We start from the raw sequence: 20,529 nt of genomic DNA, 5'->3' as shown, positions 1-20,529 counted from the left end.
AACAGGCAAGTGGAGCAAGGAGATCTGTTTCAGGCAAGGTTTGATCCAGCTGCTCAAAAGGTCTCCCACAGGAGCAGTTTCTCTTGCCCTTCCTAGTGATTTCAGAGGCCTTTCTGTGGGAAAGACAGGGCGGTGATTGGCTCTGGGAGGGCCGAGGTGATGAAATCCAGCTCACACTCAGGCTGCTGGAGCAGAGGAGTCCAGCAGGGGAGCGGAAGGAAGTCAGTTTTGGTCCTGGTGGAGCCTGGGAGTAAATGGTGCCTGGGATGGGCACTATCGCCTGGGACAAGGGCAGGAAGGAGGCCAGGAGGCCCACGGAAGACATCTTCCCCCATGGCTGGCACACCTCGGGCCACACACCTGTCAAAGGAAGGAGAGAATGCCCCACAAGCCATCAGGGGTCATGGGAGGCCACTGCCCCGTGGCCAGACCTTGGGAAGAGGGATTTTGTGCGGCAAGTGGACAGCAGGCCACGTGCCCCATGGCCGCTCACTGCTAAGGCCGCTCACTGCTAAGGCCGCTCAGCCTCATAAGTATCAGTTTCCTGTCTGTGGTGGAGACCCTAGCTCAGGTGAATCACAGCAGCCAGCTCCCTGGGACCAGCGGGGACTCCAGACCAGCAAGGAAGCCTGGGTAATGCCGACCCGGCGCCCAGCCGTCCTGGTCAATGGGGAGGGTGTCTGCCAGGCCAGCAACAGTGACGGCTCCACTGGGAAGACTTGGGACAGATGCCACCACACCTCCCGTGAGGCTCCCAGCTGGCAGCGGTGCGCCTGGCTCTCTCTATGGGGCTGGATGGGGACTTGCCCTGGCCACAGAGGGGGGCCCAGCCTCCCTGGTGGGGGTTGTCAGGGGAGCCCCTAGCCGGATTCCCCACCGCAGCCACGGGCCCTCTGCTGGGAACCACACCGTGCAGACCCCAGCTTAGGAGCCCGCGCACAGGGAGTGAGTAAGTTCATTACCTTCTACAACATGATAAGCCCTGTTCTGATTGCTGCATTAAGGGACAGAGCTGCGAGATTATAAATTACAGGGATGTGCTCACGCGTCCGTCTCTCCAGGGCCAGGCAGGACAAGTCAATTATTTTTACAGGTCCAGGGAGGGCACGGTTGATTGGGGCGCCCTGTCCAGGGTCCGAGCCAGCAGCACGTGGGGCCCTGCCCACCCCCGTTCGGAGCACGGGTCCCTGGCCTCCCCCTGCAGTGCCCTGGGCCCTCCCCCTCCCGCGGAGGAACACGTTAATGGGCGGCGGCGGCTTCTTATTATTCCTGCCCGCGGAGAGGAGTGAGCCCGGCCGGCTCTCTGAGTGGCCGGCGGGACCATCAGTATCCCTGAACGATACTCAGCAATCTTTTTTTTTCTCCCAATTGCCCACCACAGCCTATATTACAAATACATAAATCATAATGTTTCAACAAAAGCAAAATTTAATTTTCTCCTTTCAGCCGTTATCTGGGCCGGGTGGTATATGGCAGGCTGGGCCCGGCTCATTTATTACACCCACTGAATGGATAATGGCAGGCCCGGTCGATTGTCGCCAGCTTTGTTAGGGCTCTGAATGTGCCGCGCAGCCAGTGGTGGCCCAATCTCCCGCATCTGTAATAGATACACAGGACTCTATTATTCCTTGCCAGAGCAAAATTAAATAGTTGTGTGTGTGCCGGGGAGGGGGCCGGGCTCCTGGGAGGGGGAGGGAGTACTCTGTGGGCAGGCATGTGGGCCCGCTGCGACACCCCCCCTCCACCTCTCACGGGCCAGCCCTGAGCCCAGGCAGGAGCCCCCGGCTTTGGGAGAACCTGCCACAGCCAGGCGGGGGCAGGTAGTGGGGAGGGGATGGCAGGAGCAGCCCTCTTGGACAACGGACCTGGCCCGGAGAGGCTGGGGTTCAGCCATCAAGAACCTCCATGGCCTTGTGATCTGCCCACAACCATCGTTTGTGGGATGGACCCATTTCATGGGCCCGGGAAACTGAGACCCATGAAACTGCAGCCTGCCTGGGCTAAGGCAGCCTCCAGCATTGGTCCTGTTGGCGACCCCTCCTCAGGCTCTGGGGTTCCTGGGAGAGCTGCTGTCTGGGGCTGGGTATCCGAAGCTCCACAGCCTTGGCCCTAGGAGAAGCCCTGCAGCTCCAAGGGCTGAGATCCTCAGAGCCTCAGCTTGCAGAGAGTGGGAGCTCCTGCCTCCACCATGCACGGGTGTCATGCGGAGCCCCTGTACCACACAGGCCGCAGGCACACGCCCATCTGCAGCAGGCACGGGTCCCCTTGCCCAAGTCCCTCCGCGTCACTGAGTGCTGGGAGTCAGGAATGTGCTTACTTCCCAGGTGAGCAGAGCAGGTCCGTCCCGTTCCCCGGTGAGGAGAGAGCTGGCACCTTGCTCCAGGAGCCAGTGTGGAGACCACTCCCCAGAAGAGTCCGGGGCCCCCCAGAATGCTGGTGTCCAGCCCCTTCCTGCCAGTGCCTGGGGTAGAGGCAGGGAGTGGCAACCCTCCTCATGGACCCTCAGAGAGGAAGCCCCTGGACCCTCTCTGAATGGATGGCTGTGGCCCCGGGACCCATAGCTACTGGAATGGGTGGGGGGGCTGCCCAGGAATACCCAGCGGGGCCACGGGAGGAGAGATGGGCACTAGACGGCCAGCCCCATTCTGCTCCTGGGCCTCCATCCCAGGGTGATGAGAGGCAGAAGTTCATGATGGAAGTGGGGCTGCTCGGACGCATGTGCTGAAGGTTACTTTCTGCCGTGTTTCTCCGTGCGTATCTGCAAACACGCTCTGACAAAATGGAGATGAAGTGTCAGTGGGGCCGCAGCCCATCTTTCATTTAACCTTTATAGAGCACCTTCCTCCTGTCAACAGAGGCTTTCTGAGGAGGCTGCCCAGCCCTCTGCCCACGGAGGAGCCCAGCTTGTGCCTTCAGTTCTCCACAGACACGGAAGCCCAATGATCCCAAGCTCCTGGGGCCCAGCCAACTTGACCTGGTTCTCCAGCCTCCACAGCCGAGTCCCCCGCACCGCCCAGAGGCCTGGCCTCAGCTGTCACTGTGCTGCCCTCACTGTGAGAGCCACAGATGACCACCGGCTCTGGCCAAGGCCCCACGGAGAGCAGGGGAGCCAGGGGTCCTCCCATGCCACAGGGCTACAGGGCCCACCCACCCTGGGAACCTCCTTTCCTGGGGGCTGCCCCAGGCCCTGGCCAGGCAGGAGCTGGGAGTCCACAGCAGAGTCCGAGGTGGAAAGCAGTGATGTGGGGTCCCCGTGTTTCGAGCTGCTACAGCACCGAGGCCAGCATGGCAGAGGAGAGTGTTTGTGGGGAGCGGGGGGATCATAGGGCAACTCTGCTTTTCTCCTGGTCACTTCCAAACAATGGTCTGTCCCTTAATGACTCTTGAGCAGATTTCTGGTCACATTTGGCTATTAAAAGCCTGGTTTAGAACTTTAATCACAAACCTGATTCTGGCTGGTCTCGCCCACCTTACAAGAGCAGACTTGGAAGAGGCTGAGGTTGCTCAGATCAGCGCTTGGACACTCAGCTCTGCCTCCCCTTTGTCTCCTTAGCACCCAGCGAACATTCACTGAGCACCAACTGCATGCCAGGCACAGAAGACACGGCAGGGAAGCCAAGATGAGGATCCCTGTCCTCGGGCTGGCATCCTGGAAGCAGAGCCCACAACTGATTAAGTCAGTGCTCTTGAGCTGCTATGGGAGCTAAAGTCTGGTGGAGAGCGTGGAGGTGCACTTGCTGCTTTCAACAGGGTGGTCAGCGTGAGTGATAGTGAAGGAGGAGGTGAGGGAGGGAATAGCATCCCCAGCACAGGGAAGAGCCACTGTAAAGAACTGAGGCCAAACCCACCTGACCCACTCCGACAGCAAGGAGGCTACAGTGGTAGCAGGAGTGGAAGGGGTGAGGCCAAGCATAGGGAGCAGCACACAAAGGATCTGTAGTCAGGCTTTAACTCACTGCAGGGAAAGGAAGGTATGACAAGGCTTGAGAGGGGAAAGAGAGACCACCATGTGTGGTTTTAAATTACATACCCAGCTGCGCATGGAGAAGAGACTGCAGGGTTCCAGGTGCACAGGGATGGGGTTTGGAAACCACATCAGTGACCTAGCTGAGAGATGATGGGGGCCTGGCCTGGGAGGCATAGGAAGATAAGACTTAGTAGAACTAATGGGACTTGTTAGGGGACTGTCTGGTGGGCGAGTGAAAGAAGGGAGTCAGAGTTAAGTCAAGGTTTTGACCTGAGCAGCTGCCCTCACCTGAGATGGGGGCAAAAAGGGCCTGGCATTGGACATGTCAAGGCTGATGTCTGTCCAAGCAGAGAGGTTGAGTAGTGGTCGGAGTTGTGAATGTCCAGCTGGGAGAGACTTCTGGTCTGGAAGTAGAATGTGGGTGTCACTGTGGACAGATGGGCATGTGACCCAGCCAGATGGTGTCAGAGAAGAGAGATGGTGTTCAGCCTGAGCCCTGGGCACACCATCATTAAGGTGTCAGAAGGGAGGAGAGGCAGCAGGGGGGATGGAGAAGAAATGATGGGAGAGACAGAAGGGAAGCCAGGGTGAGAGTCATCTGGAAGCCACAGGAGGAAAGTGTCCCTGGGAGGAGTGAGGACTTGGGGGCAGGGTGCATGAGGTGAAGACAAGAAGAGTCCATCTGATTTAACACGTGGAAGCCTCGGTGACCCTAATGAGAGCAAGAAGGCCCGACTGAGTAGATTTACAAAGAAAGAGGGAGCTCCATTTATGAGCAAGATGGAGTAAGACCTGTGTTTACCCTCCCACCTGAAACAACTAGAAACTTAGAAAAGATATGTGGCTTCATGCCTTTGAAGACACTGGACATCAGGCAAACACAGGCAGTGACAATGGAGACCCAGAGCACAAAGGAGCTGAGCCTGGGATCTCCCTGTGTTGTTGCCTTGGGAAGCTTCCAGGCCACGGTACAGGAGCGGGAGGTGCAGGGGAGCAGTGCAGCATTGAGCTAATATGCAGAACCAGAGTTCTCAAATGCAGAGGTGAAGACAGGAAGAATATTTCAACAATGACTGAAACTTCCAGTTTTGATGAAAACTATAAACCCACAGGTCCAAGAAGCTCACCAAACCCCAAGCACAATTCATTAAAACTGGTGATAAGAAAGTCTTCCAAGTAGCCAGAGGAAGAAGGCACATAACGTGCAAAGACACAGAGACAGGGTGACAGCAGATTTCTTACTGGAAAAAGTGTGAGCCAGGAGATGATAGAGCATCTGCGAAGGAAGAGAGATACAACTGCCAACCTAGAATTCTTCACACGATGAAAAGATCTTTCAAACACAAAGGCAGAATAAAGACTTTTTCAGGCATTAAAAAAAGCTGAAAGAATTCATCACTAGGAAAACTATACGATACAGAATGTTAAAGGACATTCTTCAAGCAGAAGGAAAATGATGCCAGATGGAAACCTGTATCTACACAAAAGAATGAAGAGCGCCAGAAAAGGTAACTGTGGTAATTGTCTGGAGCAAAAAAAATAAAACATAATGTGTTGTGACATTTATAACATGTGTAGAAGTAAAATGTATGACAACAGCAGCACAGAGACCAGGAAAGAAAACGTTAGGGGAGGGTTCTGGGTAAGGTCCACATCACCCTCCCAGTCGTGCTGCACCACAAGTGGCAGACAGAGACAAATTAAAGATGCAAGCTATAAACCAAAAAGCAGTCCTTGGAATAACAAACCAAAAAATTATAGCTCATAAGCCAACAAAAGACATAAAGTCATAAGAAATACTCAATCCAAAAGAACACAGAAAAAGAGGGAAATAGGGACAAAGGACAGATGGGACAAATGGGACAAATGACAGACAAAATGATGACAGATATATACCCCACAAATTAGTGTTACAGTCCATGCAGCTGCCCAGATATGCCATCAAAAGGCAGAAGCTGCTGGTTGGGTGAAAGCATCAAGACCGTCTTGCTAACCTGCAAGAAGCCCACTGTAAATATAAAAAGAAAATAGTTGTAAAGTGAAAGGATGGGGAAAAGATAAATTATGCTAACACACACTAGGAGAAAGCTGGAGAGTCCATACTACATCAAAGTAGATTTCAGGGCCAAAGTGTTACCAGGAATAGAGAGGACCATTTCATGATCACAGGGTTAATTCATCAAGAGGACACAACAATTTTGAAGGGCACTTGGGTGACTCAGTCAGTTAAATGTCTGACTCCTGATCTCAGCTCAGGTCTTGATCTCAGGGTTCTGAATTCAAGCCCTGTGTTGGGCTTCACATAGGGCATGGAGCCTACTTGAAAAAAAGAAAAGAGGACACAAAAATTCTAGATGTTTATGTACCTAACAACAGAACTTCAAAATAGAGGAAGAAAAAACTGAGAAATCACAAGGAAGCACACATAAATCATCCACAGTTATAATTGGAGATTTTAACACCCCTCTCTTGATGCTGCTAGGATAAGTAGAGAAGATATCAGCAAGACTGTCAAAGACCATCAACCAAGCCAATCTAACTGAGGCATAGAACTCTGCCCAGAAGAACATATTTCGTATTCTCAAGTGCACAAGGAGCACCTATTCAAAAAGTTCATATATTGGGCCAGAAAACTGGTATCAGTGAATCTGAAAGTATTTAAGTGATACAAAGTATGTTCCCTGACCACATTAAACTAGAAATCAGGGACAGAAAAGTAGCTGGAAAATCCCTAAGTATTTGGAAGCTAAAACACACCTCTAAAAAACCTGGAGGTCAAAGAAGAAATCAAAAGGGAAGTGAGAGAGTATTTTGAATGGAATGAAAATGAAAATACAACATATCAAAAAAATCCGAGATGCAGATAATGCAGAGTGGTACTGGGTGGGACACTGATAGCACTAAGCGCCTATATTGGAAAAAACAAAAAACGAAAAATGAAGATCTTAAATCAATGACCTCAACTTCCACCTCAAAAAACTAGGAAATGAGCAAATAAAACAAAGAGTAAACAAAAGAAAATTAAAAAGCATTAGAGTGACAATTGGTGAATGAGAAATTAGAAAATAGAGAAAGTCAAAGAAACCAAAGTTGGTTCTGTGAGAAGATGAATAAACCCGAGAAGCCATATCAATCAGGAAAGAAAGAGAAGGTATAAGTTACTCATTCCAACAATGGGAAAGCTGACATCACTACAGACCATATAGAAGTTGAAGGGATTATATGGGAATACTGAACACAGTTTATGCCTGTGAATTGGACAAAAGACCCAAACTATCAAACCCATTCAAGAAGAAATAGAAAACCTGCATAGTCCTATAGCTACTAAAGATTATGTTTGTAGTTAAAAACCTTCTCAAAAAGAAAACTCTAAGCCCAAATAGGTTGTAAAGAAAAAATTAGTATCAAGTCTACATAAACTCTTCCAGAAAACTGAAGAGAAGGGACACTTTCCAAATCATCCTATGAGCCAAACATTACCCTAACACCAAAACCAGGCAATGAGATTAAAGAAAAGGTAACCGCAGACCAATATCCATTCTGAAACTACATGCAAAAATTCTTCATATCTGGTGAATAGAATCCAACAATATTTTTAAAAGATTATGACCAGGGAAGCCTGGGTGGCTGAGTCATTAAGCGTTGAACTCAGGTCATGATCTCAGAATCCTAGGCTCGAGCCTCAAATCGGGTACCCTGTTCAGCAGGGAGTCTGTTTCTCTCTCTGTCTCTCTCCCCCACCCAGCTTGTGCTTTCTCTCTCACTAATTCCCTCCCTCTCTCTCAAATAAATTAATAATAATAATAAATCTTTTATTTTATTTTTTAAAAGATTTTATTTATTTATTTGACAGAGATCACAAGCAGGCAGAGAGGCAGGCAGAGAGAGTGGGGGAAGCAGGCTCCCCGCTGAGCAGGGACCACCCCCCCCACAATTTGGGGCTCGATCCCAGGACTCTGAGACCATGACCTGAGCTGAAGGCAGAGGCTTAACCCTCTGAGCCACCCAGGCACCCCAATAACAAATCTTTTTTTTTTTTTTTTAAGGAAACATCTTTTTTTTTTAAAGATTTTATTTTTATTTATTTATTTTTATTTGACAGACAGAGATCACAAGTAGGCAGAGAGGCAGGAGAAAGCAGGCTCCTCACTGAGCAGAGAGCCCCATGTGGGGCTCGATCCCAGGACCCTGAGATCATGACCTGAGCCGAAGGCAGAGGCTTTAACCCACTGAGCCACCTAGGCGCCCCAACAAATCTTTTTTAAAAAAAGATTATTACCAAGTGATTTATCTATGGAATGCAAGTTTGGCTTAACTTTAAAAATATATTAACAGACCAGGAAAGAAAAATCTTATGATTATTTTAAATAGATATAGAAAAATCATTAGACAAAATTCAACAACTGTTTCTGAAAAAAAAAATCAACAAAATAGAAAAGAACTTCTCATCCTGAGAAAGGACATTTCTGGAAAACCTGCATCTGGCCTCACAATTATGGTGGAGGACTGAGTCCTTTTCCCCTATGACTAGGAAACAGTCCCAGGTGTCCATGCCCAACCCTCGTGTTCAGTGTTGCACTGGGCATTCTAGGCAGTGCAATAAGGCAAAACTTAAAAGCACCGAGATTGGAAAGAAAGATGTAGTACTTTATTCCTAGACTGTATGAGGAAATCTTATGAAATCCATAAAAAGGCTAACAGAGCTGATTCTTCCAAGAGTTTAGCAAGGTTGCAGGATACAAGATCAGTCTGCAAAAAGTCAGTTCTATTTCTGGATATCAGCAACAAACAATTAAAAATTTAAAACAGTATTTGCAATGTCATAAATGTATAAAATACATGGGGATAAATCTGCAAAATATGTGCAAGACCCGTATACTGAAAAATACAAACAGAAATTAGAGCAGCACCTCACAGGGAGAGATACACCCTATCCATGGCAAGAAGATGAAACACTGTTACAGTGTCAGCGGGTCCCACCCCTGGGTCCATCCGGGAACAAGACCCAGAGAGTGGGGGCCCCCCGGGGAAGACACGTGTTGAGCAAATGTGACACAAATAACTCTGAAGGTGAAGAGATCGCTAACAAGGGAAAACATGGTAGTCAAAGAAAGCCTCCAACTTGTCCCAGGGTCAGAGAGGGCCCTGTCTTGGCCTCCTAGGGATGACACTAGCACTTGCTGGCCAGTTGGACCGGCTGCAGCCCCAGGTCACCTCATGGTGGGCTGTCACTATGTCTGAAGCTGGCCTAAGCTTGCAGCCCCAGGAAGACCCCCATTCAGGGCACTTCTGAGCTGCCCTCCTCCAGGAGGAGTGACCCCCCCACCCCAGTAGCTCCAGACTGGGAGCTGGCATCTCTGGAGCACAGCTCTGGGAGAGGACCGACCCCAGCTGCTGGGGCCCTGGGACTTGCCACACACAGGAGGTCCTAGCAGCTCCCTGTGAGGATGGCCGCAGTCCTTAGGGGATCTGGGAGATTTGCTGTTTGCTGTCTGTGGACTCAGCTCTGCTGTCTAGCCCATGGGACAGTGGTCACCTCTGTAGATGCTGGTGTGGAGAAGGAGGGCATGTGCCTAGCTCTGGGCTCTGAGAGAACAAGGCACACGAGCGGTCATGAGTTAGCCTCTTCCTGTCCACTTGTCCCCAGCAGGCCCAAATCCTTCAAGCAGAGGAGGGAGCGGAAGTAGGGCTGGGATCATGTGTCAGGAACCAGCACCAGGGCCTCACCTGCGGACGGGGAGGCGCAGACTGGAAGTGCAGGGCAGAGAGGCTCAGGGTGGACCCGCCAGCAGTGGGTCAACACCAGTCCCAGCACTGCCTCTAGGGTTCTCCTGTTTAGTGGTGGGCACTGCCTACCTGCATCGCCCCTTCCAGGCCTGGGGTCTGGGCTCACTGGGGGGCTTTGGGACCGGGTACAGAGCAAGGGCCCATGAGCATAGGAGATGGTATTTAGGGTGGGAGGGCATCAGAATGGGATAGAATAGAGGGACAGCACCCAGCTCAGCTGTCTTCACACCACGGGAACATGCAGTGCATGGTACCCCCTCCTCACGCCACCCCCATGTCATGTCACCCCCACAGACATTCGGCCCCCTGCCCTCCCTGCATTGAGCCTCCCTACCTGTTTCTTGAGCATGAACACGGGAAGTCCGGCTAAGCCCCACCCACCCCATGCCCACTCTCTCCTCAGAACTTGCTGGAAGTTGAGGAGAGGTGGAGCGGACCAGCTTGCCCTTGGTCACACGCCAAGCTGCCTTTGCCCTTGGTCACACGCCAAGCTGCCTGAGCGTGTCAGAGGCCTCCTTCTGTGGACTTGAAACCCTGGAAGAGCAGGGCGAATGGCGGGGGCGGGTGATGGGTGTGGACCTGCCTTCATGGTGCTCATTCAGGTTCTGACACTTGGAGAAGCACATCCTTCCCCTTGCTGCACCAGTTCCCTTCTTCCGGGAGAGCTAGGGGATGGTGTCCAGTGATCTGAATTCATACTATTGTGTAAAGGACTACCCACCGCTTCCCTGAAGAAGCAATCAGAAGAGGGGGGCAGGTGGCGGAGACCAGCGCAAAGTCCTCACACACCTTCTCGCGGCAGGGGCTGTCGCCCAGCTTGGAGGATGGGCGCTCCCTGTGGCCAAGAGACCCATAGGATGACAGTAAATGGCGCAAGGGATTTTGGAGACCACAGAGCCCAGCAACTTGAGTCCTGGTGGCTGCACTTGGCAAGGAAGGGTGGGAGGAAGTGGGGAGTGGGGTTGGAGGGGAAAGGGTGTCTAGAGGAAGGGTAGGGCTTCTATGTTTCCCAGCCAATCAGGGTGCATGGCTTTGAGGTGGGGATGTCCACTGCACTTTCCTCCCATTTATGCCCTAGTTCTGGGCCGTAGCCGTGCCCTCAACATGTATGCAGCAGCAGTGAGCTTCCTAGTGCAACGGCAGAGGGCCACATGTCCCCAGCTCAGACCTCAGGGCCAGGGCTCCCCTCGCCACTGTGTGAACTCATTCAACGGTAACCACTGTCTCGCATCCCCCGTGCCTGTTCACCGTCTGGCATTCCCCACCCTCGCCAGTGCCTGCTCAGCGTCCAGCATCCCCCATGCCTGCTCAGGCAGCCACCTTTCCAGCCCAGGGCACTTGGCCTCACACCTGTCCTAACACTTCTTCACTGGCTCCCACAGTCCTGGGACCCGGCCTGGGTGCTGCTCTGACCACTGTGTTCCCTGCCCTCTAAACTCCAGGCCAGCTTGCTCTCAGGATTTGGCCTCAGCAGTGGGGACACAAAGACATGGAAAAAGCAGGCCCAGCTGGGCTGTCAATGAAATGTACAGAGAGAGGTAGACCAGCAGCCATAGGCACCTCTGGGGGACATGGGAGGCAGGAGGATCCCTGAAGTCCACTCAGCCACGAGCAACAGGAAAAGCATCTGCGTGGAGGGAACAGCATGAACAAAAACAGTGTGCTAGGAGAGTGCTGGGAAAGCCAGGACTGGACAAGGCCAGCTTGGCTGGGAGGCTGAGAGTCGGGGGGCCCACCGAGGGGGTGGGGCAGTGGCAACCCAAACGCTGAGAATGCTGGTAAGATGAAGCTGTGACTTCATCCAAGGGGCACAACGGAGGACAGTGTCTGAGTCCAGGCTGAGATGGTGTGACAGCGGACAGGGAAGTGAAGGTGAGCTGAGATCCTTAGGAGTGAGGACCCAGGTGATGAGGCACTCAGTGTTGGGATGGCTTATCTCCAGGGTGTCTGGAGAGCCCCAGAGAGTGGGGTCTGGAGAGTGGAGAGTGGGGTCTGGGCCAGAGGGGAGGCCACCTCAGCAGGGCTGAGCTTGCCCAGGGAAGAGAGGGGGCATGGGGAGAGCAGGGGCCACCTGTGCACCTGTGGGTGGCCTTCTCCAAGCCCAGGGAGGACAGCGAGGGCATCCCTGAGTGTCCACTATTGTTCTCCTCAGGACTGTCACTGTCTCCCCATTTCTCGCAGGAGCCAGACCCTTTTGTGGCCTTGGAGCCAAGTAGGTCTCCCCGAGGTGGGTAATCTGAGAATGCACCCCCTTTCCTGCCTGGCTCCCCAGCCCAGACTGGGCCCCAGGAACCCCAATATTTTCTGGAGAAGCCCGCAGGTCCCCCCTCCCACCCCGCCTGGCCAGAAAACAAAGGCCTGGGAGCAGGAATGTCCCTAAAGCTATGAGGAAAGGCAGCAGGGAGACGCACTTTTAATTTGTGACTAATTTGTTGCACAATGAGGTTGCAATTTTCTAATTGTGATTGCCAGTTTAATTTTACTCATGGCTGTGCAAGCAACAGTGTATAGTCTAGTAATTAAAATTAATTGTACCTCCACCTGCATATTTCTATTAGGCTGTTAGATTTAGTCTGCAAGCTCAATGATTTTGCTCCCTGAAAGAGGCCGAATTCAATTCTGCCACACTTGGTGGCTGCCTCTTCTTGTGGCAGCTTTGCCCTCCGAGGGGGTGGGGGCCTGCCTTGGCCCGGGCTCCTCAGGTCTGATAGGGCTCGGAGAGAAGAGCCCCTGGGGTCCGTCAGGGAGCTTATGAGCCCATTATTTAATGAATTACTGATGAGTTATTAGGTTCCCAAATTGTATGTAGGGATTTCATGAATAATCTTGAAAAACCCAAATGGGCTTTCTCCACCAAATTAAGTCCATGAATGCCTCCCACAGTGCACGCTGGACGTGGTATTCCCAGCCTGCACACCCTGTTGGCCTGGGGCGGGGGGAGAGGGGGCCTGCCTCTGAATTCCAGGTTCTAGACCTCAGAAGAAGGCATCGAACATCAGCTCTAGAGAACCCTTGGACTGGGGTCCCTGGGAAAGCTCTTCTCCTGTGCTGGCTGAGAGTGACCCCAGGAAGCCTTGGCGGCAGGCCCTGAAACCCCTCCCAGGACCCCAAGACCACGTGTCATCTTAAAACACAGGCAACACGGGTCCCATAGGCATTGGCAGTGGAGCTGGCAGGACAGATGGGCCCTGAGGGGGGCACCAGAATCCCGGGGCCATCCAAGCCCAGCCACCGCCCTCCACTAACCTTAGCTGGAGTTGGTTTCCATGGTTTGTGACCAGGAATCCTACCAACCCGGTCACGATCTGATTCATACAGGAGCAGGCTAGGGCCTGGGGAGGGGTGGGGGGGGGCCTGGCTTGGGGTCCCTGTTCCATGGCCTCTCCACCAAGCTATGGACAGGGCAGTTGTGACAAAGTTGAAGGCTTTGAATCCAGCAGAGCCAGGAGACTCCCACCTGACTGTTACCTCGACTGGGCTCTAATGTGTCTAGAGAGGGTTCAGCTGTGATTGTCCTTCCTCTTCACTGAAGAAAACTTGGCTCCCAATTGAACAGGAAGGAAGGATGACCACTGGCACCTGCTCAGAGCTCAGGGAACCTAGGCAGCTGCCCCTCCACATACTCATCCATTCCCCCCATCCAATGTCCCATCCCTCTATCCATCATCCCCTGAGCTCCCATTTCCCCACCCATCCATCCATCATCTACCGTCTGTTCTCCATCCCCCCCATACTCCGTAATCCCTATGCATCTCCCACCATCCATCCCCCACCCCCTGATCCCCCATTCCCCCATCCATCCATCCATCCATCCATCCATCATGCCCCATCTGCCCCCCATCCATCTTCCACCCATCCATCCCCCTACCCACTTAGTAAGCTGCACCCGCTTCCTGCCATGGGTCAGCCATGGGTCAGCCACGGGCACAGACCAGGAACAGTTTGGACAAGACTGCTTGAACTCTCAGGTTTTTCACAAGCTTTGGTGTGATTAGCAGACAAGACAGATAATAAACAATAAATTTGGAAAACAGTTTTCCAAACATTCTGCTGATATGCATGAGGTGAAAACTTACAGGGTGCTGGGAATCAGAGGGAGACAGGAGGGCCCTCCAGGGAGCAGCATGTGAGCAAAGGCCAGAGGAAGCAAGGGGAGGGCTGAGGAGGTATACATCTTCTTTCAGCCAATTTCTCTAGCAGGGTCTGCCCTGGCTCTACCCTCTCCCTCTCCCCCACTCCTAAGGGATCCTAAACAACCAGCAAGACAAGTTACCCTGCCTGGCAGCCAAAGTGGCTCCTGTCACCCACAGGATCAAGGCCAGACTATCACCATGGTCTTTGGGGCCCGACAGCCTTGCCCTTGTCCCCTACATCCTGCACCCCACCACTCCATCTGGCTCTCCTTGAACCCACCTTTGTCCATCCTGTCCTTCTGTCCTTGGCCTGGATACCCTCCCAGCAGGCCTTCCCTCATGGGCCTTGACCTCCAGGAAGTCCTCCCTGAGCACTCAGGCAAGCCCCGTGTGCTCTCCCTTCTCTCCCCCTCTGGATGCAACCCCAGGGCTCTGTCAGGCTCTCCTGCCCGACCCACCTGCCCCACCCACCCACCTGGCCTGTTCCAGTGCTCAGGCCACAAGCTGGGGGTCCTCCTGGACCCCTCTGTCCTGGCCCCATTGCCACAGCCAGTGTCACAGTTCTCATGCTAAACAGCCTTTTGACCTGCTCTCCTACCCAGCCCCCAGCCTGGATCCACATCCTCCCTGGCTTCCCATCCCACAGCCTCTTTCCAGCTCCTGCCCCTCCCTCTCAGCACTGCAGCCTCCCTGAGCCTCACTGCGCTGGCATGGGTAGCACCTCTGCCATGCTGCTTCCCTGTTTAGCCTTGCACGGGGCTCCCCGGGGTGGAGGGGGCTTGGCTGCTCCCCGAGGGGCTCCCAGCAGCCAGAACTCCCAGTGTGCCAAATGAATAGACCAACGTCCATCAGTCCCCGCGGCTGCTCCCTGAAGCCCCCAGCTCTGGACCATTCCTGCCTCTAGTTTGTAAAGAAGAGGCAAAGGCAAACCATATCCCAAGCCCCGTGAGAGCCACACTGCAGTGCCAGTGGAGGTGGACAGAGGGTTTCAGCCTCTGCAGGTGAGCCCTGTGCTGTGATGATCCCATGATCTCCTGTCTATCCAGTGTGAGCGTACCGTGGGCTGCAGGGCTGGGGAAGCACGTCCAGCAGCTGGAGTTCTGGTCCTAGCAGCAGCCACTTAGAAACCAGTATCCTACCGTAGCCTGGCCCAGGAGCCCCCTGAGGGTGGGTCCAGGGCCCCCAGTGGAGTATTTGGGTCAGAGAACATCCTCCAGGACCTGAGTCTTTCACTTGCTCCCTCCCCAACCCTCCTGCTGGTCAGGGTGGCTCCTGGCCTTCTGGGGCTGCCTCAGGGACCTCTAGGCCGGTCCCTATCTCGGGGCCAGGGCTCCTGGGTGAGGGCCGGAGGCCCAGGGGCACAAGCAGAACTCCAGTGCTGACTGACGGAACACCTCTGTGTCCTGACACGGCTCTGGTAGCTAGGACCCCAACAGACAGGGCCTTCAGACTTGGGGTGGGGAATGGTGAGGAAGGCCCCCTCCACAGGCAGATCAGTAGCTGCTGGGGAGAGAGTGCTGCAGGGGAGGGCCCCATGTGTAAGCAGGTTAGCAGGGAGGCCTCCTTGCCCAGGGAGGAGAGGAAGGGCTTTGAGACCTGGCAATCACAGGAACACAAGCAAGGACAGAGCCAGGGGCCTGGGGGAGGTCATGGGGCCAGAGGCTGGGGTTGGGTGTGCCTGACTCAGGGGGAGGAGAGTGGTGCTCAGCAGGTGAGGGCGTGAGACCAGCCAGCCCTTTGGCTGCTATGCAGAGAGTAGAGTGTGGGGTCAAGTGCAAAGAGGGGGTCCTAACAGGCTATTGTCCCAAGAGCAGGGCTCTTGTGTGGAGGTGTGCAGTGGAGGGGGCCGCTCTGGAGAGATTCTGGAGGAGGGCAGGAGGGGCTGTTGCCAACTATGTGGGCAAGACGCGATTGTTGGGAGTGATGAGGGGCTGAAGCCAGGAGCTAGCTAGAGCTCAGTGGAGTAGAGACAGACCAGGGAAGTCTGCCCCAGGATTTAGGGCAGGAAAGTGTCCACCATTGGATTAAAAATCTGGAGTTCAAGGAGAGTTTCAAGAGTTCAGGAGAATTGGCCCCTTTCCTGGGCTCAGAGGTGGGTGTGAGGACCTGAGGCAAAGGAGAGTTAGGACGGGCAGTTGGAGGGTGGGGGGCTAGGGGAGGGCTCCTGCTGCCCTGCAGGGGGGAAACTCTATCCTGTGCCCTGCAGGCCCCAGGCCCCAGGCCCTGCCGCACCCCTCCCCCCAGCACGCTGCGTGCGGCGGCCCGGCGGGACATGGGGACACGGGGACACGCGCGGGCACCGCTGACACCCGTCAGGCCCGATAACGGGTGCGGCGCCGCTGACGCCGCGAGCGCATTAATCTTCCCCAAATTAAAATCTGCAGCGCGGCGTTTAAGATTGAGGCCACCACGGTTCAGCGCGGTGTGACCGCCAATTTTGATAAAAGTGTTTTAAGAGAGGGGAGACGGAGATAAATTGCCCGCGCCGCAGCGCCGCCGGGTGAGAGCGCGCGGACAGCGGTGCACCCGCCGGCCCTTCGGCGGGCGCGTGGTGACAGACGGCCCTCGCCTGGGGGGGCCCGTGTGTCCTGGCGCTTCCAGCTCGCTCCCCGGCCAGGCTACCTGGTGGCGCTCCGGTGCCGGTGCCGGAGTGCGGGGTGGAGGAGGGCGAGCCGAGGAGGGAGATGCCCCCATCCCGGGGTCTCTCCAGTGCCTGCGAGGACCCTGAGGGGATCGCTCCACCCATGCGAAGGGGGCAGCTGCAGCACAACAGTCTCGGGCCAGGCCCAGGACTACACCTGAGCAACAGTTCAGGTCCTTGGGCTGGTGGGCTGGGGGCCTGGGAGAGGGGCACAGTGGGTAGGCTTTCCCTGCCCCTGCCCCTGTCCCCACAGAGAGTGCCACTTTCCCTCCTCTCCCCCATGCTGGCTTTGCCCTCATCTCAAGGTCAGGGTCAAAGACCATCCTCATGGTATCCCTCCTCAACCCCATCACCTACTGTCTGACCTCTAGTGCAGCCCCCATCACTGTACTGCATCTGTATTGGGGGGCAGCGTCTGGCCCCCCTCCCAGGTCCCCTCTGACCTCTACCCACCCCAGCGCACAACCCTCCCAGACACCACCACACCCCCTCCAGCTTCTCCACGGCGTCAAGACCTGGCTGGTTAGAGCTGCTTCCAGTACCGGAAGTGCCTGGGGAGAGGGACCTGGGGGGCCTGAAGGGCAGTGGGACATGGGGAGACCCAGTCTCTGGAAGAAGGTAGAAGCCCTGACCTGGACAGAACCAGGCCAACCGTCTGAGAAGGAGCTCTCCCGAGGGCTTCCTGGAGGAGGGGGCTTCTTGGTCAGCCTGAGGAAGGAGCAGGAGGGACAGGCATGGACAAGGTACAGGGTCCCAAGTAGGGATTGGGGTGGGAGGGAGGGGTTGACTGCCCTGTGGTCATGGGGAGGATGGGACCACAGGACCTTGGTGCACATCTTGGAAGTACATGGGGTGGGGGGCGGGGATAGGCTGGTGTCTGCTCAGCTTCTTCTTTCTGGTACAAAGTTCAAGCCGGGAGAAACACACAGTTTATGGCGGGTATCACCTGCCTATTCTCTCCTGCCCTGAGCAGCCATGAAATTGATATTTAAAACTAATTGTATAGCGCCCTCGGGGCAGCCAGCCTAGGCCGGAGCTGGACTGCACCGTGCTCATTCCAGCTCGCCTCCGGCTCTGTCCAGGACCCCAGCCAGGGGATTAGGGGGCCGAGGATGAGGCCTTATCTCCAGCAGACAGTAGCTGCCCCACCCCCACCTGCCAGGCACAGCCCCTCCCCCACCTGCCTGGCAGCCTCGGAGCCCCCCTCCTCAGAGAGTGGCCCTCCGATCTCATAAGATCCAATTACTGCCCCGACTGCTGTCTGGGGCTCAGATCAAATCGCTCAGCTGCAGTGAGCCCCAAACAGGTCAATCTCAGCCGGTTAGACACGGTGTCCGACGCCGGGCCGCGTGCAGCCCCCCTCAGAAACCAGACACAGCAGGCAGGACCCCAGGGATCGAAGTAGCCATCGGCTCCGCGTAGAGGCTGGCTCTCACTGTGGTTCAAGGCCAGGTCAGAGTACACGGTGGGAGAGGGGGCCCTGGGCAGGTGGGCACAGGAGGGCAGTGGCTTCTAAACCATCACCAGCAAGTGACCACCAGGCTTCCTGGCACGGATGCTGTCGTCAGCAGCAGGCCTCTCTCCGAAAACCCTCTTCACTGGGACCTGAGTGTGGCTGACTTGTGTATGTAGGGTCTTTGCAAATGTAATTCATCCTCAGGAGCTCCTGCAGGAGGTGGGTGGGCCCTTAATAGGATGACAAGTGCATTTAGAAGAAAAGAAGCACACACAGGGGGAAGCTGAAGGGAGGGCCCAGGCAGAGACTGGAAGGAGCAGCTAGGATTGCCTAGGAGCTGGGCCCAGGAGCCCTTTTCCAGGGCCTCCAGAGGGGGTGCAGCCCTGACTACACCTTGGGGCACACTTTTAATCCATCCAGCTTGTGGTATTTGTGTGGCAAGAGATAAATGAATATACCCAGTACATTGGTGAAAACTGCTGGCCTCCAGGTCTCTGGCTTCTGCCTACCTCCCCTCACCTTCTCCTCACAAGGCCCCCATTCCTCCTGTAGCCTCTCACCTCCCTCACCTGCACCCTGCTGTCCTGGGGCCCCTCCTCCCCACCACCTCCCGGAGTGGCCAGGCCCAGAATGCACCCCAAACCCTTAGCAGCTGCTGTCCATCCCCAAGTCTCCAGATGGAGGCCAGCCTATTTCCTATGACCCCACCTCACCCCAGTGGCCTCCATAAAGCTCGCTCAGCACAGCCATTCACCCCCAGCACATACTCAGCATACACTCTGTTATGCCCCCTGGGGTTGGTGCCCTTGTAGGACCTCCTCCAGAATCCCAGCCCTCAGCCTGCAGTGGAAGGGGCCTCCCGTGCATGTGCCTGCTCTGTCCCTGCAGCTGGCCTCAGACTTTTGTCATTCACTGCCCTCCTGCCACAGGCTCTGATATCTACCCACAGCCTTCCAGAAATGATTGGCTCCCATCTGATAAACAGTCTCTTGGCTTGTGTGTTCCACCAAGTTGTTAAAAACCTAGTATTGTGTTCAATATAATGGCAACTGTGTGAAGTCAGCAAAGAAGGCTCATTCTTATCACCCAAAAATTCACTATATTCACTATATATATATTCACTATATTCACTAATCATCACCACCATCATCATTGCCATCACCATTGTCACCACCATCACTGTCATTGCCATCATCACTATCACCATTATCACCATTATCACCATAATCACCATCATAACATCACCACCAGCATCGTCACCACCATAGTTACCACTGTCATCACCATCACCACCATTACCATCACCACCACTTTCATCACCACCACCACCACCATAGTCACTATTACCATCACCACCATCACCACCATCATTACCACCACCACCACCATCACCATTACCATCACCACCACCACTACCATCATCACTGTCACTACCACCATCACCACCACTACCTCACCATAACAATCACCATCATCACCATCCCCAGCATCATCACCATCGCCACCACCATCATTACCACCATCACTATTACCACAATCGCCATCATCACCATCACCACCACCATTGTCAACACCTTCACTATCATCATCCAGAATCAATTTTCCGCTGTAGTCAAAGGCCAAAACATTGGACAACCTGCCCAAGGCCACTCAACCAGTTATAGAAGAGCAAGGACGCAAACATTCAAACACCTTCCATCCTAGTCCAAAGAGAAATGCTACCCAAGCAGCCGCTATGTTCACCCACCCTGTTGCCTCCTGAAGACTTTCTGATTTTCTGGCCTGTGCCACAATCAGTTCTGCTTGAGGGCCCTGTACCCTGCTCACTCCCTCAGCCATGCCCCATCTCTGTAAGGCTAGAGAATCCTTTCCCATAATACCTAATAAATAACCTGGATTTAATTGAATTAATATCGACAGCATGTAATTGCTCCTTGTTGCTCAAGCCTGCCTAGGAGGGGCGGTGAGGGGGCGGAGCAGCGAGGTTATTGCTTTAAAAAAATGCCCTCAGCCCTGAGCAGCACTGTGGCCTTATTATTATAGTCATAATGAGGGCAGCTGATTTGATCTCTCCTTCCACAATAGCACGGCCCAGCCAGCTACATAAACAGCCAAAGTCCTTTGTCCCTGTGGGCTGTTTGTGGGTAATTAAAATCAATAGGGTCTTCCTCACAGATCTCCTTAGCCTCCTCAAAGCTCAGCGCTCGGGGCTGCCGGTGTCAGACAAGCAAATGAACTCAGCCCAGCAGAGGGCCCTCCTGTGCACCACCCCTGTCCCACTCCAGGACCCTTCCACGGAGGGTGGGGGGTGGTGTTTCAGGTAGCTATTACAACCCCCAGGTGGTGGGAGGGGGTGGGGGGATTCCGGGCTTGAGCTGTGAGGTCAGGGTCTGAGGGCACAGCCCTAGAGCCAACAGAGAGGAACCCTAGTAACTTTCACTGTCAGGAGCCCCAAATTGGGGGGGGGGAGGTGCTTCTCCAGGCTTGGGGGCTATGAGGAGGAGGATCAGAAAGGACTCTCTCCATCCACTACCTACAATTTTAT

At 54.4% G+C, this 20,529-nt stretch overlaps 1 long non-coding RNA gene across 2 annotated transcripts; it reads right to left on the bottom strand.

Annotated features, from left to right (window-relative positions):
- Window positions 1-1,405: 1,405 nt before the first annotated feature.
- LOC101671398 lies at window positions 1,406-4,675 on the bottom strand. 2 transcript variants are annotated; one of them, XR_200827.2, is made up of 2 exons: window positions 2,318-4,675; window positions 1,406-1,597 (listed from the first exon to the last, which is right to left on the bottom strand). It is a non-coding gene; the product is annotated as an uncharacterized LOC101671398 (long non-coding RNA). The 2 variants fall into 2 exon arrangements; XR_001176407.2 differs by having other exon boundaries at window positions 2,597-4,675.
- Window positions 4,676-20,529: the final 15,854 nt, after the last annotated feature.

The sequence above is a fragment of the Mustela putorius genome, unplaced genomic scaffold (genome assembly GCF_011764305.1).
Source record: "Mustela putorius furo isolate JIRA1106 unplaced genomic scaffold, ASM1176430v1.1 tig00000083_pilon_pilon_pilon, whole genome shotgun sequence".
NCBI lineage: Eukaryota > Metazoa > Chordata > Mammalia > Carnivora > Mustelidae > Mustela > Mustela putorius.
The sequence above is the reverse complement of the archived record's forward strand: the minus strand, read 5'-3'. Positions and strand labels throughout refer to the sequence as shown.